This window comes from Dendropsophus ebraccatus, chromosome 1 (assembly GCF_027789765.1).
Source record: "Dendropsophus ebraccatus isolate aDenEbr1 chromosome 1, aDenEbr1.pat, whole genome shotgun sequence".
Classification (NCBI taxonomy): domain Eukaryota; kingdom Metazoa; phylum Chordata; class Amphibia; order Anura; family Hylidae; genus Dendropsophus; species Dendropsophus ebraccatus.
Window position 1 is genome coordinate 15788758 of NC_091454.1, and position 19515 is coordinate 15808272.

Sequence of the window (19515 nt, forward strand, 5' to 3'; positions counted from 1 at the left end):
CTGTTAGTGTCATGTACGACTGTAGAACATCTAACTATCCTTAAGCATCGATGTTTACTTTACCTCCTCGAGTCATTTCAAAAAAACATTTCTCAGAATCGTGGATGTCCTTGGATCGTTCCCGAGATTGCTGGGTAATGACCTTCATGCTGTTTTATTTATTGTGGATTGTCTTGTGAAAGTGAAAAGTTCAGGAGTTTTTTTTTTTTTTTAGTAGATCCTGGTCAGGTGCTTCCAAGATCTTGGATCAAAAAAAAGTAATGTTAACATTTCTTCCACTGTTTTCTTAAAGGGGTGTTGGTGTTACTCAAGCTATATTTGATGACAGGTTGTACTGCCACTCGATGTAATCTGTGGGTAACTAGGCAGCAAGTGATCAAGGGGGGGGGGGCGTCATTATTAGGTTGCCACTATCTCAGGGCAAATAATAAAATTTCCAGGAAATTTAATGTGTTGTCATCACCTTCACTTTCCCCTTGCAGCTGCTGAGTTATATGTTTAATTTCGACCAATGACACAATCTACATAAATTTTTACGTTTGTACCATGTAAGCATAGATTTCTTTTATCTTCTCAATAGAGATGAGCGAACTTGCCGAAAATTCTGATTCCCACAAACTCGAATGGTCATCATTTCAATCTTGCTGCCTGAAGAAGGTGGATGCAGCTCAAGGACTACCGGGAAAACATGGACACAGCTCTAGGCAGTGGGGTTCAAATGCCGATCGTTCAATGATTTTAGGTCTGGACCTTTAGAAGCGATCAGCCAATGATCATTTCATCGGCTGATCGTTCTCTTTATTACACGGAACAATAATCAACCTGATTTGGCCAATTATCATTCTGTGTAATAGGACCCTAAGTCTCTATACACTAGCAAAGTCTCTTCAATAAAAAACAATAAAAAAACAACCCCATCCCAAGTTTCCCACTGGGGACAATTGGCCCCCCCGTAAACCTGCCAAAATGTTGGTATCAAGTCATCACCTTCTCCATGGTTAGCCAATCCCCCCCACTTCTTTATGAATGGAGATATATTCCTTGTAGCCTGTAGCCTGCTAGCCTGTTCCTTGTAGCCTGCCCTGCGTGATTTCACGTCCTCGGTAGGAAATCTATTCCTTCTGTTACTGTAGCCGTGAACTCTGATTTATATCTTGCCTTGTGATTAGTGTGTTCTGGGTTTCAAAATGTTATCTTTTTATTTCCTCAAATAGCTGGAAGGAGAATTTATTGTGAGATGGCCAAGTTTTTACTGACAGGTGGTCTTAACCACTGGCCAAACCGGCAAGGTGCTGCTAGGTAATCCATCATCTTGCATTTGCTTGGAATCCCACGCCGACCAGACTGTTTTCGAGTTATATTGTGTAGCTTCCTTTTATATGTTGTTACTACTTAATACTACCAAATAGAGATGAGCGAAGCAGCTGGAAATTAGTTTCGCGAGCTTCGCAAATTTTTGGTCAAACTTGTTAAGATTCGAGAATCGTTCGAGTTTCATTAAAACAGACAGAACTCTAGTAGCTACAGTACTGGGACTATTACAGAAGGGCAAATTTGTTAAAGTATGTTGTTGTAAGTGTCAAAAATCTGAAAATCACAATTTTATAAAAATGTCGAGAAGCCAATTTTCGCCATTCCTCTCCTCTCTGTCCCTATATCTCTCTGTTAGTCTCTCCCGGCTCTGCTGTAACTGCCTACTGCCATCCTGCTCTCTCCTCCACACACAGCCGACTGGCCACCTCCAGAAACTAACTGCCTTATTTAGAGGGGGAGGTGCTGAAATCACAGAGGGGCCTGCAGCTGATTGGATGGAGGCTAGGGATTATGGTTAGTTCTCCCGCCCAGTGATGCTCCAGACAGCATGTGCAGCAGCCATTTTTTTTTTTTTTTGTAAATTCCTTAACAAATCGTCAGGAATTCGCTTCGCAGAACAAAACAAACGGACGCCATGATTTGCCACATTAGCTTCATCTCTACTACCAAACCTTGTAAAAATGAAGTCACTTTTAGGCTAAAGCGATCATAAATTTGCATTGCAAGAAGCCAGAGCTTATAAAGGTGTCTGATATGGACAAGGGAACCAAGAGAAAAAGTTGACCCACATGATCGACTGTAATCTATGAAAGCAAGGGTCACATTTCCCTGCAGTGCCTCCACAGGAGATTTAGAGTATTACACTGTTCTAACTCAAACCTTACAGCCATCCTTGCCCAAACATACTGGGTCCTCCAAAGAGCTGTTCATAATGAGGTTTGTTCATTATAGACCCCCCCACTTTGTCAGCATTTTTGGGAATTTTTTTGTGCATTGTGATTGTTGTTTTTTTTTTGTTTGTTTTTTAATTTATGTGCTCGGATTTTGAATATTTAAAAAAAATTAGAGACCACATCTGGAATACTGTGTCCAGTTCTGGAGATTTTGATAAAATAGACTGCAAAAATGGGGAAGGGTGTCAGGTATAAAACATATCAGGAAAGACTGAATCAGTTTAATCTGGAGGGAAGAAGAGAAAGAGAAAGTCCTTTATGTTAAATGACTAAATAAGCATTAAGGGGGGGGGGGGGATTTACGAAGCATACGCCAGAGGCTTGAGCCAGGCACTTGTTGTAGGTAGTCTTTGGTGCCTGCTGTTCTGGTGTTCTGAGTGGCCCTGTTTCTGCAAGAAAGTGCAGTTTTTTAACATTTTCGATCATTTATAGTATACATTTATTGATGGCGTTGTTGAAAAATTGTCAAATTTTTGAGCAATTGCTTAATTGCTAAAAAATTGCAACTTTTCATATGTTTTTTTTTTTTTTAGTTTTAACTATACTAATAAACTATACTAAAACTAGTATTCTGTTGAAAGTATGAATACTTTCCCCACTATATTACAATTTTAAAGGGGTATTCTCATCTCAACTAAAATAGTTATACTATGTCCATGCAGCCCTTGTTAAACGATTATCGGGCCGTGTAATAGGCCCATTAAACGAACAACGATCTAGCAGATCGGCGCTCATTTACATTTATTATCGGGCCCCCATCGACCTGTGTAATAGTACCCTTAGTTAAGACGAGAATACTCCCTGTTTGTGGTGTAAAGTAAAATGAAATGAACAATTACAGCATACATATCAATTGATCAATAGTAAATGATAAAAATGCAAAGAAAGTTAAGTAAATGTTATCCTGGGAAAATGTTTCTAAAAATACTCTAAAAGGCAAGAAAAAAAAATGTAATTTTTGCCTGTAAAACAGATGATGTGAATGTCTTGAGCGGGGTGAGGCTGCAATACCAGCCACAGCCTAGGCACAGAGGTGGCGCTGTTTCTCAGAAAAGATTTTTTTTGTGTTTTCTATGTTAACCATTTTATATCTGAAATTTTGTAAAGATTAATTTGAAAGGAATAGATTATCATGGTATATTTTAGCTTCAGTGCTACAACTTCTGGAATGGCCTTATAACCTACATGTGTTTCCATCCACATTCATTGTATGTAGATAGATGGTAAAATACAAAACCCCATTTAGGTTACAAACCCACTTGCCGGATCTGCAGCGAGTCTCCTTGCTGCGTTTTTGCAGCGAGACTCGCTGCAGATCCCAGCCCTATACTTTCAATAGCAGAGAAACTCGCAGCAGGGATGTACATCCCTGCTGCGATTTTGTCTGCAGCCCGCCCCATTAACCCCCCGGCCGCCGGACATTATACATTACCGGGTCCCCGTTCCTGCTTGCTTCGGGGCTCCCGGTGTCTTCACGGCCCGCCCGGCCAATCAGTGCGCTGCGGCGGGGCAGCGCACTGATTGGCCGGGCGGAACGTGCCGGGAGCCGCCGAAGCAAGCAGGAGCGGGGACCTGGTAATGTATATCCTGCCCGGCCCCCTGCAGCCCCGATCGCCCCGCAGCCCCCGGCTGCACGATCGCCCCGCAGCCCCCGGCTGCACGATCGCCCCCAGCCCCCGGCCGCACGATCGCCCCCAGCCCCGCAGCCCCCGGCCGCACAATCGCCTGCAGCCCCCCAGCCCCCGGCCGCACGATCGCCCGCAGCTCCGCAGCCCCCGGCCGCATGATCGCCCGCAGCCCCCAGCCCCGCAGCCCCCGACTGCACGATCGCCCGCTGGGGGCGATCGTGCGGCCGGGGGCTGCGATGCTGGGGGCGATCGGGAGGTCGGGGGCTGCAGGGCTGGGGGCGATCGTGCGGCCGGGGGCTGCGGGCGATGGTGCGGTCGGGGGCTGCGGGGCTGGGGGCGATCGTGCGGCCGGGGGCGATATACATTACCTGATCCCGGCTCCTGCTTGCTTCAGCGGCTCCCGGCACGTTCCGCCCGGCCAATCAGTGCGCTGCCCCGCCGGGCCGTGAAGACACCGGGAGCCCCGAAGCAAGCAGGAACGGGGACCCGGTAATGTATAATGTCCGGCCCGGGGGGGTTAATGGGGCGGGCTGCAGACAAAATCGCAGCAGGGATGTACATCCCTGCTGCGAGTTTCTCTGCTATTGAAAGTATAGGGCCGGGATCTGCAGCGAGTCTCGCTGCAAAAACGCAGCAAGGAGACTCGCTGCAGATCCGGCAAGTGGGTTTGTAACCTAAGAGGAGAAACCTACATAGGCATGGTAAAAATGGCATTTAGGAAATGGTGAGAAGGAGCAAACATTTAGGTTTGAATACAAGGAATTTTACAAAAATGATTATTAGGCAAAAATCGAAAATAGGAATTGGGGCCAAAACAAGCAAGACAAACCCAAACTTGACACTAAGAACATTTGTGTCAAATGGGAAAATTATAAACAAGCAAGGACTGAGCAGCATGTTCCCTTAGTAAAACATAGCGGGAAATTAATCATAGAAAATGGACAAAAGGCAGATTTATTAAAAATTGTGCATTTCTCGAATAATCAAAAGAACAACTTTGCGCTGGTAGATTTTATTCTAACACCATGTCCAAAAGACCACTGTGTATGACAAAACCGGCTCCAAAAACAATGACAATGAAACGAATGGGAGCAAAACACCTGGATGAGATGGCTTACACCCATGTAGCCTTGGGGAACTTAGATTAGCTTTTGCCAAACCATTATTTATAGTGTTTGAAGGTACTCGAGTGAGCACTATGGTGCCAGTGCAGTAAGAAAGGGGAGTGTGGTGCCAGTAATGTAGACAACTCTGAGGATATATTAAGGCTGCTAATAATTTTAGTGGGATCTTCCAAGCAAATTCTTTCGATGAACTCTTAATCTGTTTGGAAGCATGATTTCAGGTGACACTTCATACAGCTGTGGCCACGCTGTCATCGCCGTCCGCTGTTCTATCATCTTCTGCCATAGCCGCATGTTACCTGGTCCTGCTCGGTGGTCTCCTGCTTCCCTGGGCACCTCCTCCTCCCAATTTCTTTGGGCTCCCTCTTTGGGCCGGTGCGTGTGTCCCCGTTTCCTAGTGTTCGGTGCATCCCCTCTCTTGTGTTCTTGTTGGAGCCTCTACATTTTTCCCATAGCGGGTGGTCCCAGCTCTCCATAAGTCCTGCTGCTTGTGGTTCCAACCGGGAGTCCTGCCGTGTTCCGGCCTGCCTACGTCGCTGTTGCCTGTCGCTGCCAGCAAGCCAAGCCAGGGCTAGCGACCTGGGGGTCTCTTGCTGCAGCAAGTCCATCCCGCCTTGTGGTAGGCACTGGTGAAGCGGCCCCTTAGACTCCGCTCCTTGTTACAGTTGACCCACGACTCCAGTCGTCACAATACTAAAGTTTATAAATGGCCTTAAAGGGGTTTTCTGGACAAAAAAAAACAAATGACTCCTTTTTATCCAGGAAACCGATGGTGGCCCGAAACGTCACTCTGCTTCTCCGTGCTACATGGACCTTGAGCAAATTGGTTCCAGCATGTTATAGCGAGCGTGCCGATATCTAAACAATCAAATCTAGAACCCAGTGGTGACTCCACCCTAGAGGGCTCCAGGATAAGGTTACACAGCTTACGTAACCACTTTAGATCCACAGTACAGGTTTTTTTTTGTAAATCTCATACTTCACGATTGAAATGATTTAAACCATTTATTCAAGTGTGTGTGTATCTATCTATCTATCTATCTATCTATCTATCTCCTATCTATCTATCTATCTATCTATCTATCTATCTCTTATCTATCTATCTATCTCCTATCTATCTATCTATCTCTCTATCTATCTATCTATCTATCTATCTATCTATCTATCTATCTCTTATCTATCTATCTATCTCCTATCTATCTATCTATCTATCTATCTATCTATCTATCTATCTATCTCCTATCTATCTATCTATCTATCTATCTATCTATCTATCTAATATTCCCTGTATATATCTTGGCCTTTCGTACAAAAAGTAATAAAGCAGAATATATCGGCCTAGAATGTTTGTTTTATAGCTAATTCGATATTTGGTGCTCATTACTGGCTTACCAAAGAATATATAAAACTAAGAAAAAGGAAAAAAAAAAGCAACAATATAAACAGTATACAAACATATGACAATTATGACATAACATGGCATGCTTGGCTCCCATAGAGGTAAATAGGAGAGGAGTAAATCAGAGTTTGGGTTCCAAGGTTCGCTCATCTCTAAAGAGGGCCTGTCTGTTCCCAGGGCTTATCTCTATATCTCAGGACCTCATATAATTGTCGCCTATTCCTACCAATACCATCTCTTTTTGACAACTTTTAAAGAGACTCTTTCAGCTGTCCTATCTAAGGGTAGTATAAACTAGTGACAGAGAAGCAGAACAGAATGATGTATCACTTACATTGTTCTGTGCAGCTGATCCAGAGATCTCCTCCTGAATAACATGGACAATAGGTAGTCCTCTCCATCATGTGCATGAGCCCAGTAGTCCTGGATATTCATGAGAAGCAGAAAACTCCCCCCACCAGCTGCTGATTGGCAGTTATCTATCCATGCTCTGTATAGGCAGTCAACTGTCAATCAGCAGATGGTGGGGTGTGGCAAGACTCCTATTCTCCTGCTTATTAGGAGAACGGCTGAACAGAATCATGTAAGTAATACACTGATCTGTTCAGCATTTCAGTCCCTAGTTTATGCTGCCCTAATTTGAAGCGGTATAAACCTAGTGACAAATTCCCTTTAATAACGTAGGTTTCAGCATTGATGTATGTATCTTCCCTACAGCTCCCTGGTCAATAGAGAAGGAAATGTGGACAAGTTCTGTATGTTTACTCACAAACAAATTGCTGTTTTGTCTATGCAAACCATGAAGGATGTGTGTGCTTCCAATATGGCTGCCTCCATGGAATGTTTTTTTTTTTTTTTTTAATACAAAATAAAAACCTACAACTGTTTAAAATTGAATAAGCACATTATTTCTCCTCCACATCTTTACAACTAATGAACGGGACCAAAGTTTAATAAAAGGCACTTTCACTTTAAATAAATACCATCGTAACAAATCTTTTACGAATGAGATCTCCTATAGACACTGTAATAAATCTGCGTCTTTGCAAAGTCTGGTCAAAATTTGGACCGTAATGAAGTTTATTGATGCTCTGCACCGAACAGGTTAATGGCCGAGTAAAACCTTGTAAGCCACATGACTTGTGAGCTTAGAGCCTCAATACAATTGACCATGAACGTCCACACTCTAAAACCACTAGGAATATATTCTGTGGAATTGGCAGCCTGTGCTTGAAAGGAGTCCAGGCCTCAAGTAGTATAAAGAATGAATTATTTCGTGCTGCTACAAAGGCTTCTTTTAGGTCAAACTTGAAAGCGCTGGCAGTCCAGTGCGGGGACACTTTGCCTCCAGATGCCTTAAGTAAATGCAGCTTGGATGGAAGAAGCACCAATACCAATTTTTGGGGTCACCTTTTTTTTCATATTGTCTTCTGCTTAATATTTTTTATGATTTTCTGTTGTCTTTCTGTAGGAAAACATTGCAATAATTAAATTTCCTGCAGCGCCACCTAGGGGGGGAATGAAGTACTACATGGTGCCAATGAGTTGTCCACGTTATGCATGGAGGTGTTTAGTCCTCTTTGTAGCAGCTTTCTACCTCAACTAATTGATTGGCAGAGTGTTGTGAGCATACTCTGTGACTTAAAGGGGTTTTCCAGGGCAAAATAGACTGATGAGCTAACCGCAAGATAGCTCTTGAGTCCATTTTGCCCAGAAAACCCCTTTAAGTCACAGAGTATGCTCACAACACTCTGCCAAAGTCATCAGGCCATTTTATGAATGGAGTTTCCTACGTCCATGTAGCAGCTGTAAAGCAAGTTTCCCAACTGCTGTCTGCAGACCAGAGGCTGTAAAGCAATCTTCTCAGCTGCTGTTCACAGCCCACACCGTGTTTCCTTAAAAGAAAAACTGTGTCTTATATTAATTTTTGCTCCCAAAAATGCTCTAGGTCTTATTTTCAGGGGATGTCTTATTTTTCCATGAAGAAGAATTCACCTGTCTCATGCACAGCAGGGACAGAGCGTATGGTATAGGGGCTTCTGACCAGCAGGGGGAGCTCACCTTAGCACACTCGTACAGCACAGCGGGGACAGCATATGGTATGGCAGCAGTTGACGGGATAACTGCAGAGGACAGAGGTTCACTATAGATAAGCGAACCACAAGCATACTCTGGTTTGTCCGAACCTAAAGGCTCTGCATTTGCTTAGCAGTGGCTAAAAAGGTTGGATGCTGTCCTAGGGAGTCCTTGAAAACATAGATACAGCCTATGGTTGTATCCATGTTTTCCAGGCAGCCTTAGGGCTGCATCCAACTTCAGCCACCGGTAACCAAATGCAGAGCCTTTGGATTTCGACGAACCAGAGCGTGCTCAAGGTCCGCTCATCTCTATATACCAACATTGAGGACGGGAGTGCAGCCAAGTAGTGCTGCCCTCTATGTTCCATCAGTATAATTAGATGGACCATAGCCTTTGCATTCAGAGAACCAGCGCATGCTTGAGGTTCGCTCATGTCTAGTAGTGAACCAGTACATGAAGCACATAAAAATTTAAATTTCTGACTAGATTTTCATTATATGTTTTATTATATTATGAGGACAGCCATGAGTGCTCATCTCTTTTCATCACTCGTTGAGGAGGGGAGTACAGCCAAGTAGTGCTGCCCTCTATGTTCCATCGATAGAATGAGTCCCTTCTATGCCGGTATATTAACATAACTAGATGTTATGTATAATAAACGCACCTTGAAGCATGGACCCAGAGGGTCCCTTGGATGGTTCCATCGGTGATTTATGACGTTTCCATCCCGATCCCTCTGCTATCAGTATTACACTAGCCACCAGTATTCTGTGCAGACAGAACATGTATTTTCCGTCATCTGGGGTTTTCCTTGCTAGGTGAAGTTTTCTATTTTTCTACATCTCCCTCCAGCTGTTCCTGTCAGACTGGGGCCCGTTAAAATGAATTATGTACTCCCATGTAAAATAAACCGCTCCTCACCCTTACATAGAAGGGATTTTTGGGAGACATAATTGCTGATTTTAATGTTTTTATTATTTATTTTCCGTTCCATGTTTCATTTTGGGATAAATAACTCAACGCTATCATTTGGCATGGATTTACTCACCGAGGATACACACATACAACATATGTATGAAGTATAATCGGGAACAACAAGCATTTGTGCACATGTAACCTACAGCTTTAGTGGAGATCAGTTTGTCACTTAAAGGGGGTTTCCAGGTAGCAAGTAATAACTTACCCACATCTGTCTGAGACTAAAGCTGGAAGCAGTTGCCTCTGTACTACTAATGTAGTGGCGACGCTGGGGTACTGAAGCCTTTGCTCCTATTCACTTCCTTGGCCTCTGTTCACTCGCTGAAGCTGCTCCACAAAGTGGACTCCCTCCGTTTCAGTTCGTGATAAACAGGCTATCTGTAGGAGCGATATGGGACTTGGCCCCTTTAACTCCCAGGCCATCCGCCCAAAGCCCCGGCCCCTTTACCCCCTGCGGCTGTGTGCGACCCTCCTCATCAGCCAATCAGTGCTGCCTGATGATGAGCAAGGGGAGACGGGAGCGTCGCACACAGCCGTGGCGCTGAGCAGGTAATGTATGCTCGGGGCCGGGGCTGCGGCCGCCGGCGTGGGGGGTTAAAGGGGCCGGGTCCCATACACGCTCTTATCTGGATCTGCAGCGGATTTCGCTGGAAACTCGCAGCGTGAAATCCACTGCGGATTCTGTACATGTGAAGCTACTCTTAAAGGAGAAGTCCTGTGAAAATAAAAAATCACCAGCAGGCAGGGGGGTTCGGGAACATGTATAAGTATGTATAAGAATCTATACTTACCTTTTCCTGTGCCCCTATAGCGCTGCTCTCACCGATCGCGGATCTACTGGATGTAATTCTCTTCCGTCTTCCGGGTACGTCATGGTTTTGGCTCCTGCTTCTGCAATGTCACGGCCCCAGTGATGGATTAACCCCTCAGCCAGTGCCCCGCCTCACTCTCTAAGTGGGCAATCCATCAGCCAGGTGTGTTATGTTGCAGGGGCTGTAGGAGGCTGGCAGCCATCAGAGTTCTGTAATGCAGCGCTGCGGGGGCATAGGGATTGGTAAGTATACATGCCGTTGATTTTTTTATTTTCGCAGGACTACTTTAACTGTTGGGCACTGCATAGTTGTGATAATCCTATAGAGGGGGTCCTTCGTTTAGGACCTTTATCTATTAACCGGAGCAGATGATGACTACATCAACAGAAGATTGATTTCACTGGAAACTGTGTAATACCTTGCTGCTCCTGTTGGGGGCGCTGCTGGGAAATCAAATGGGACTTAGAGTCATTTCAAAGGTTTTGCTTGATTGTTAAAGCATACATTCTCTCTACCATGTGACCAAGAAATGCCACCAATGTCTCTCTTATCCACATTCTTCTCTTCCCTCTCGTTCTAGCAGTACTGCGTTATTGTGATAACTTTATATAGGGTATTCTATATCTGGGTCCCTCATCAACAACCCATTGATTTAACTGGGAACCGTGCAATACTTCATTTATCCTGTAGGGGCGCTGCTGGGAAATTTAACCCATCAGTTTCCCCCTGGATTTACAGCTGCTTGGGTGGGACATCCTATAATGAGCTTGTTGGTCTCACCCTTCAGTTTTATGTTGGTTTACCCAAATTTCACAAAGAGGACAACCCTTTTAGTTACAAAATGTTCCTGCAGAGTTGGATTTGTCACTAAACTGTATCGATATAATTTATAGATGGGATCCATCCTTCAGGACCCTCATCTAAAACCAGAGAATTCCTACATCAATAGCCCATTGATTTCACTGTAAACTGTGCAATACTCCATTTCTCCTGTAGGAGTGCTGCAGGGAAATCAAACGCATCTCGGTTTCCCTCTGGGTTTACAACTGCTCAGTTCCTTATTTAAATATGGGATTTGGAAGCAGCAAAACCAGAGAGGTCTTATAATATGCCGTGGACTGTGGATATAAAACGGTCCATCTTCGGTAACACCAAGCTTGCACTGTTTATTATGGTTCCCATTGGATGTCAACACGTCTATGATTGAAACTCTGCTTTAGTCTTTGGTATATAACATTTGTGGTAATGCATCTAACGCGAACAGCGTGATGAGCGTGCGGGATACTTTATATGTATGCACTAAGCTATGTTAGACATTTCCTGTGTTTCCATTGGGTAGACCTCAAAGTTTATAAACGTTATGTATGTACTTGTGGATTACATCTAATGCCAAGAAGATTGATATTGAGGCATAAATTGTGAAATGTCTTGCCAAGCTGCTTGTTGGCGCCAAACACCAGTGCTAGACATTTTGTCATAACGTTTTATCGCTTAAAGGGGTATTCCCATCCTGTGGCTATGCTGTAAATGTCTGATCATTGCAGGTTATACCCTTAGCATCCACACCTGTCTGGCCACCATAAGGGGTCAGGAGGACCAGGGGGCAGGCATCGACCCACATCTATTAGACATTTACAACATGAAAACCACTGGCAAGTACAGTGAATAAGCGTAGCCATGGAATATATTAGGCAGTAAGTGAGCTTTCGGTCCTTGACGTTGATTCGGTAGAAACCGAAAAATGGGCAAGATTAAGGACCTGAGTGACTGTGAAAAGGGACAAATTGAAACTGCTAGACAACTGGGTCAGAGCATCTTCAAAATGGCTGGTCCTATGGGTTGTTGGTATGTAGTGGTTCAGAGCTACCAAAATTGGGCTCCAGTATCATGGGCACCAAAAACTAATTGATGTGTGTGCAATATAAAAGCTAGCCTATCTGGTCTAATGTCATTGGAGAGCTGCTGTAGAGCAAATTGCTGAAAAGTTCCCGCTGACTACAATTTTAAGGTGTCAGATCTCACAGCATGCTGTTTATCTTCAGACCAGTCCTTAGTCAAGCTACCAAATACTGTGGGCAATGCTCTACTGGGAAACCTTGGCTCCTGGTATCATGTGGGTGTTACTGTGACACTTACCACCTACCTAACCATTATACACGCCAAGTTCCCACTTTGTCATCAGGATTCGGTAAACATGACAAAGAGATAAAAGTGGTCACTCGAAGCCCAGATTTCCCAGATCTCAGTCCAATTCATCATATGTGGGATGTGCTGGAGAAACAAGTACCACCCATGTAGACCAAAGTTTTCCAAACCTATTCATAGATACGAAGCTGCATTGTCAATTGGTGGTAGGTGGAGAAGAGCACAACTACAGTCTGATTTTCAGCATTGGAATTCAGTTGGCTGAAGAAGTTGGGCGCAGCCCTGGGAGAACTGGGAAGCATGGGTATGGCCATAGGTTGTATCCATGTTTTCTCAGACTCCCTAGTACCGCAGCCAACTTTATCGGCCATTGTTTTCCAATGCCAAACGATTCGACTTGAGCATGCTCGAGTTGCGCTCTAGTGGTAGGACGTGCTGAGGCACCGTGCATAACAATGCAGCGTCCCTGAGGCTCATGGCATCTTAGCATGAAGAATCGCTAGAAAAATCGATGCATAGGGGTCTTGAAACTTTTCCCTAATCTACTTCTGTGGTCAAGTTTAACAAACACGTAGAAGATTTACCTTTTGAAAAACATCCGCATTTATCCAACAAAATGGGATAATTCAGTAGCCTCGAGTCAAGGAACTCAGTCATGGAAAATGGTCCACTAGAGAAGGCATCTGTATTAGAAGTTGTTGCCATCTGCATTATAATACATGTGAGAAGCAGCTGAAGTTCACAACTTGTCAGTGTCTCGCAAATGGCCGATTTGTACTTGACACAATAAAAGTTTTAAAACTCCGTTTGATGTCCCGAAGCTTATTGCATCAGATCGGTCATTCAAGCCCATTCTATTTGTGCCGCAACACTAGACCCTTTCAGCCACGTGAATTGTTTGTTTTACCATCGAGAAACTACAAAGCGCTCCCAGAGACGTCGTCATTCACAGTAAGAAAGGAGGGGGAAAAAGTTTCTTCAAAAAGTTTTTTCTTTCTTTTTTTTTTTTTTTTCCTCTTTTCCATCCCCTTTCTACATAATTTTCCATTGATGAGGCTAAAACAGCTTTGCTCTGCTGTCCGGATAGACAAGATAATTGTTCTTGTTTTCCCACATTGACCAAGGGCTTGTAGCATTTCGGACGCCTTTAAGGAAAGTGATGCAGAAAATGTTATTGATGGCGTCTCCATGGAAACCGCGTCTTTAGAATAGCACAATCTGCCATTGTTGTGGATGGAAAAAGAGTCTTTCCTCAAGGACAAATATGGTCTGTTCCTTGTTTTATCTGCACCCGTGAACTCTGTCGTGATGGAAGGTTTCTACTCTTATCTGGAAGCTTTAGAAAACTTGGGAGAATAGGGTTGAACCAACATGTTCCTAAAAAAGTAAAGTAACCATCACTTGCAGTTCCTAGAGACTTTTCCATTGAAATAATAGTTGGGATCTACTAATTTTGGGACAGTTGGCTGACCACCAAGATGGTCACCTTTAGTCATTGCCACTAAGGTTTTCTCCCAGCGTTCTCAGTAACATCTGCACTGTTTGGACTTAACAGGAACCTGTCATTACTTTCATTCTGTCTGAACCACAAGTCATAGGTAGTGCCGGACGGACCTGCGAAATGTTTGGGTTCGGCAACGTTATCCAAACCGGACCACTCAGCGTTATATTTCCCATGGCTGCAGAAGTTGGGTGCAGTCCTAGGACTGCTAGGAAAATATGGATATAGCCTGTGCCCATGCTTTTCTGGACTTCCTAAGGTGGCATCCAACTTTTGTAGCCACGGGGAATCTAACACAGATTGCCAATGTTGCCAGACCTGAATATTGTGACAGCTCCGCTCAACACTAGTCATGAGGATGGTCCCTGGCAGCTTCTCCCAACTCCACCAAAGAGTATTCTTATTTGGGATTGTTACTATATATCCATAGAATAGTGAATAACAAGCTAATCTCTGGGGGTCTGATGACCTGCACCCTCAGTGATACCGAAAGCTCAGACATAATTGCACTGCAATGAATGGATTGGCGGCTGGGTGTGCCGGGCGTTGGGCATTAATTCTCTATGGGGCCACAGAACACCTCCATTTTCAGCACTTATAAGTGTTCAGAGAATGAATGGAGCGGTGGTGGCACAGGCATGCCTAGCACCCCCAAGGTGATTGTGTCCCCACTTTTGGAATCAAAGGGGGTCCGGTGGTCAGACCCCAGCACTGTGGATAATGGATAACAAGCCCAGATGAGAATACTCCTTTAACTGATAGCTCTCTCTCTCTATTTCTTTCTCTCTCTCTCTATTTGGGTATAGGGAGAGATCTATCAATCAAAGCTGACTGGGCAGGCATAAGCCATCTAGGGGTGCCTGGTGACTTGTAGTTTAGGAATTGTAGTCAAACAGTGCAAAGGTCACAACAGGCAGGGCTCCATCCTATATGGTAGACTGCCGAGGTCAGGAGAGGCAGCAGACAGATAGACAAGTTGACATATACAGTAAGTAGTAAGAGGGGGAATCAAGAACAACAAAGACCTTAGTGGACAGTGGGAATCAGATTACACGGACCCAGTGGTGAGGAGGTTCTAAGGGTGGTATTACACAGAACGATTATCGTTCGAAAAATCGTTAAATCGTTCAGATTTGAGCGATAATCATTTAGTGTAATAGCAGACAATGATTAAACGACCAAGAAGAAATTGTTGATGGTTTGATAGAATTTCGACCTATTTTTATCGTTAATCGTTCGCATGGAATAAGACGTTTGCAATAGCGACGACAAAACGACCGTAAGAACGATCATAAGTAATGATCATCTTTCCGTGTAATTGGGTGAACGATTTTAGGTCGTTCGCCATAGCGGTCGTTTGAGATCGTTAATCGTTGAACGTTGAAAAATCGCTTTGTGTAATAGGACCCTAAGAAGCCCCTGGACATGATAAGAGTACAATTTATTATGGTTTGTTTCCCTGCAGGTCCTTTACTTCTATTATAGAATCTAGTTGCATTGTGGTATCGCAACCTTGTGGTAAAGCAGCCATGACACAAATAGCAAAAAAAACTCGGAACTTGCTATTTTTTGGATGGCAGATTGTGAAACTTAAGCAATATAGATGAGTGAACCTCGAGAATGCTTTGGTCACGCTCTGCATTTGATTACAGTGGCTGTGGAAAGTTGGATGCAGCCCTAGCAGCTGAGCTGTAGTACCACACCTAGCCATGGACAATGGTGGCGCTGTATGCTCATCAACTCAAACTATTTCTGTATTAATTACTAGGGTATTTGGTCACCAGTCCTTCGGTCAGTTTCAGCTCAATGTCGCTCAATGTCAACAGCACTGGTCATAGGGTATTAAAGGGGTACTCTGGCGATTTTTTTTTTTTTTTTTTTTTCTCTTATAAGTCAATTGATTTCAGAAAGTTGTATAGATTTGTAATTTACTTTTATTAAAAAATCTCCAGTCTTCCAGTATTTATCAGCTTCTGTATGTCCTACAGGAAGTGGTGTATTTTTTCCAGTCTGACACAGTGCTCTCTGCTGCCACCTCTGTCCATGTCAGGAACTGTCCAGAGCAGTAACAAATCTGCATAGAAAATCTCTCCTTTTCTGGACAGTTCCTGACATGGACAGAGGTGGCAGCAGAGAGCACAATGTCAGACTGGAAAGAATACATCACTTCCTGCAGGATGTACAACAGCTGATAAGTACTGGAAGACTAAAAATATTAAAATAGAAGTAAATTACAAATCTTTATAACTTTCTGACACCAGTTGATTTGAAAGAAGAAAAATAATTCGCCGGAGTCCCCCTTTAAATGTCTTGTTCAGCAACAGTCTGAGAGTATAAGGCTTACTGGTGTGTATGTATGTCTGGTGCTGGTCAGAGCCAAGATCAATGGCAGCCAGGACCCAGCACTGAATCTGTAGGATTATGTAAGGAATATCCCTTTATTTATTTAGGTATGTGAGGGATCTTAGAGGGGTGCGGCAGGGGACTTTGGCGTTTTCCTTAAAATCCAGCAATTTACTGTAATTAGAAGTTGATTTATGTAATCATATGACAGAGGAGCCTTATATATGTCTATTTTTTTTCTCGGTGATGTAGTCTTAAAGATGCTGTTAACCCCTTAAGGTTGCAGCAAGTTTTGACCTTCCTGACATACTGGATTTTTTTTTATTACTAGCTTTTAGAGCATGGTTACATTACAGTTGTATTTCTATAAGAGCGTGTTTTTTGAGGAACATATTGTTAACTTTTTATAGTTGGGGGGAGATCATTTATTTTCTTTGAATCCTACCATCTATCCACTCTGTGGAGAAGGTGGATACATCCCGAGGACCACCTGGAAAATATGGATACAGTCATACACCGTAGGTTGTATCCATGTTTGTCAGGTGCTTCTCAGGATGTATACACCTTCTCCACTGGATTGAAAAGCTGAACATTCAGCTTGGTACGAACCTTAACAAAGCCCGCTTTGCTGTTCTAGAGTAGCCAACATTGTAATATATCTTATCAGAGAAAAGTGCTTCCTTTTCTTATCAAGCTACTTTCCTTAAACCCTCCCACAATAAACTTTATTCACTAGGTCAATTCAGTCATGTGTTTACACGATCTTGGAACTCACTGAGGGATCTAGCTACATGATGCTAATACAAGTCTATGGACAGGGGAGGGATGAGGAGAAAGATGAGAAACAGAGAGAGTAAATTCAGTCAGAGAGCAAAGGATGAGAGCGCCTGATGGCATCTAATAGCGCTGGCTTAGTTCCTGTGCCTTCACTACCATCTTACATGTGAAAAAGTTTTTGGGAAGCACTTCATTGCACTTATATTACAGATGTCGGGATGGATTAAAAGGGTTTTTGATTTATCGGTGTAGTCTAGTTGTGACCTCTTTGAACAAAACCCAACAATCGTGGCCTTACTGCTATCCTGCAAATAATAAGAAACAAAACTACATATAAAGTTAGGATCAGACTACACATGGTTTATTTGTAGTCTGTTACCATGGCGACACATAGTCCTGCATAGAATCTGTATCTACTAATTAGTAGAATATTTTAAGCATTACTTAGGAGCTTGGGGAAAAACTCTTCGATATAATATGATGATAAAATGTCCTCCCTAACTCCCCACTCCTAACCCTGTGACCATCGCCGGACCACAGACCCTCTTTCTCCTCTTGCTGACATGATGAAGTTATACGGTTGGGCCGCACATGTCTTTCTCAATCCTCCAGACAAGCCCTGGTCTGAGGTGTAATGACAGATGTGCTTTTCCTGGCCTGCACGCAGAGCAGGAGTATCCCGTGAACCTAAAATCACAATCCCATCTGCAGGGGATGATTGTATTGTTACCAAGGCTGTTTTATTTAGGAATTGGAACCATATGGACTTGCTGTGTAGACTTTAATTTGTTTATCTAGTGACATGTGACCGGCACAATCTATTCTATCATACATCCAGCATTAGGAGGGGTGCTGGAGGTATCGCTGACCTTCCAGGCTGTGTGTTACATCCCCCACAGCATATGCAGCTTATCCCAGTGTTTTATGCTAGTTCCTTTGTAGGACTTGAATGCAGTTTTACAGACCTTTATCTTCACTTTAAAGACAACTCACACAGTCAGTACATATGTTAGATACACTATAGAGAGGCCTTTATTGGGCAAATGCACCCTAAGAATGTACTTAGGGTTGGTGGAAAATGAGGACAATGATATTCTAGGATGTATAGAATTAACCCATTAATAGTTGAACATATAGGAGATGGAGACGGTAATGGGTGAGAAGGTGTTGACCTCTACGGAGTCATCCAGTCATAGGTGGTCATGGGTGAGGAGGGTTGACCACTACCAAGTCAATCTGGTCGTAGTTGGTTGTGTGTGATGAAGTACTGACCACTACCAAGTCATCTGGTCACAGTTAATGTGGGTGAGGAGGTGCTCACCTCTACAAAGTAATCTGGTTATAGATAGCTGTAGGTGAAGTTGTGCTTGAGAAGGTCTTGACGACTACCAAGTCTTCTCATCACAAGTATTTGTGGGTGAGGAGGTGCTGACCACTACCAAGTCATCTGGTCTCAGGTGGTAGAAGTCAGTCCCTCCTCACCCACAACCAAGTCATCCGGTCATAGATGGCTGTGGGTGACAAGGTATTGACCAATACTAAGTGATCTGGTTACAGGTGGTGTGGGCGAGGAGGCGCTGATGTCTACCAAGTAATCCGGTTATAGATGGCTGTAGGTGAAGTTGTGCTTGAGAAGGTCTTGAGGACTACCAAGTCTTCTCATTAAAGGTGGTTGAGGGTGAGGAGGCGCCTCAAGTCATCTATTCATAGATTGCTTTTGGTGACAAGTTACTGACCAATAATGGTCATCTGGTCACGTGTTGTGGGTGAAGAAGAGGTGCTGACCTCTACCAAGTTATCTGTTCATAGATGAATGTGGGTGATAAGTTACTGACCAATTCTAAGTCATCTGGTCACAGGTGGTGTGGGTGAGAAGTTATAGATGGCTGTAGGTGAAGGTGTGCTTGAGAAGGTCTTGATGACTACCAAGTCTTCTTATCACAGGTGGTTGTGGGTGAGAAGGTGTTGACCACTATCAAGTCCTTTTGTCACAGGTGGGTGCAAGTGTTGAAGTGCTGATAACTACCAAGTCTTATGGTTGTATGTGGTTAGAGTGAGTTAATGATAACCACCACCAAGTCATCCCATTACAGATGGCTAGGATTGAGGAGATGTTAACTAGTACCAAGAAGGGGGAAATTTGAGAAAACTGGACTGCTACCATGGTTAATTAGTGAGCATAGGTGGTTTATCTTTATTGGTGGTGGTGCCTGAAAACTATTTGTTTTCCCTATGTTAAAATAAATGTGAAATGTAAACTTGGCTTAGATACTTAGAAAAAATTTGGGGAATTAGCAGTTTGTTGTTTGAAGGTTTATAAATTAGACAACAAAGGGCCAAAACCAGTTGGTGGGAATGGTCAACCAGTGTATATAGGTGTCAATCAACTCTTGGACTTCAATGCGGTTCATTGGATTTCCTGCTCATATCTGTAATTTTCAGGAGTCTAATGGGACAAAAAT

The 19515-nt window shown here is 43.6% G+C and overlaps 1 protein-coding gene across 5 annotated transcripts in view; it reads left to right on the forward strand.

The window, feature by feature from the left end:
- SCUBE1 (signal peptide, CUB domain and EGF like domain containing 1) overlaps positions 1-19515 on the forward strand; it is a 162957-nt gene that overhangs the window by 80137 nt on the left and 63305 nt on the right. The window lies entirely within an intron of this gene.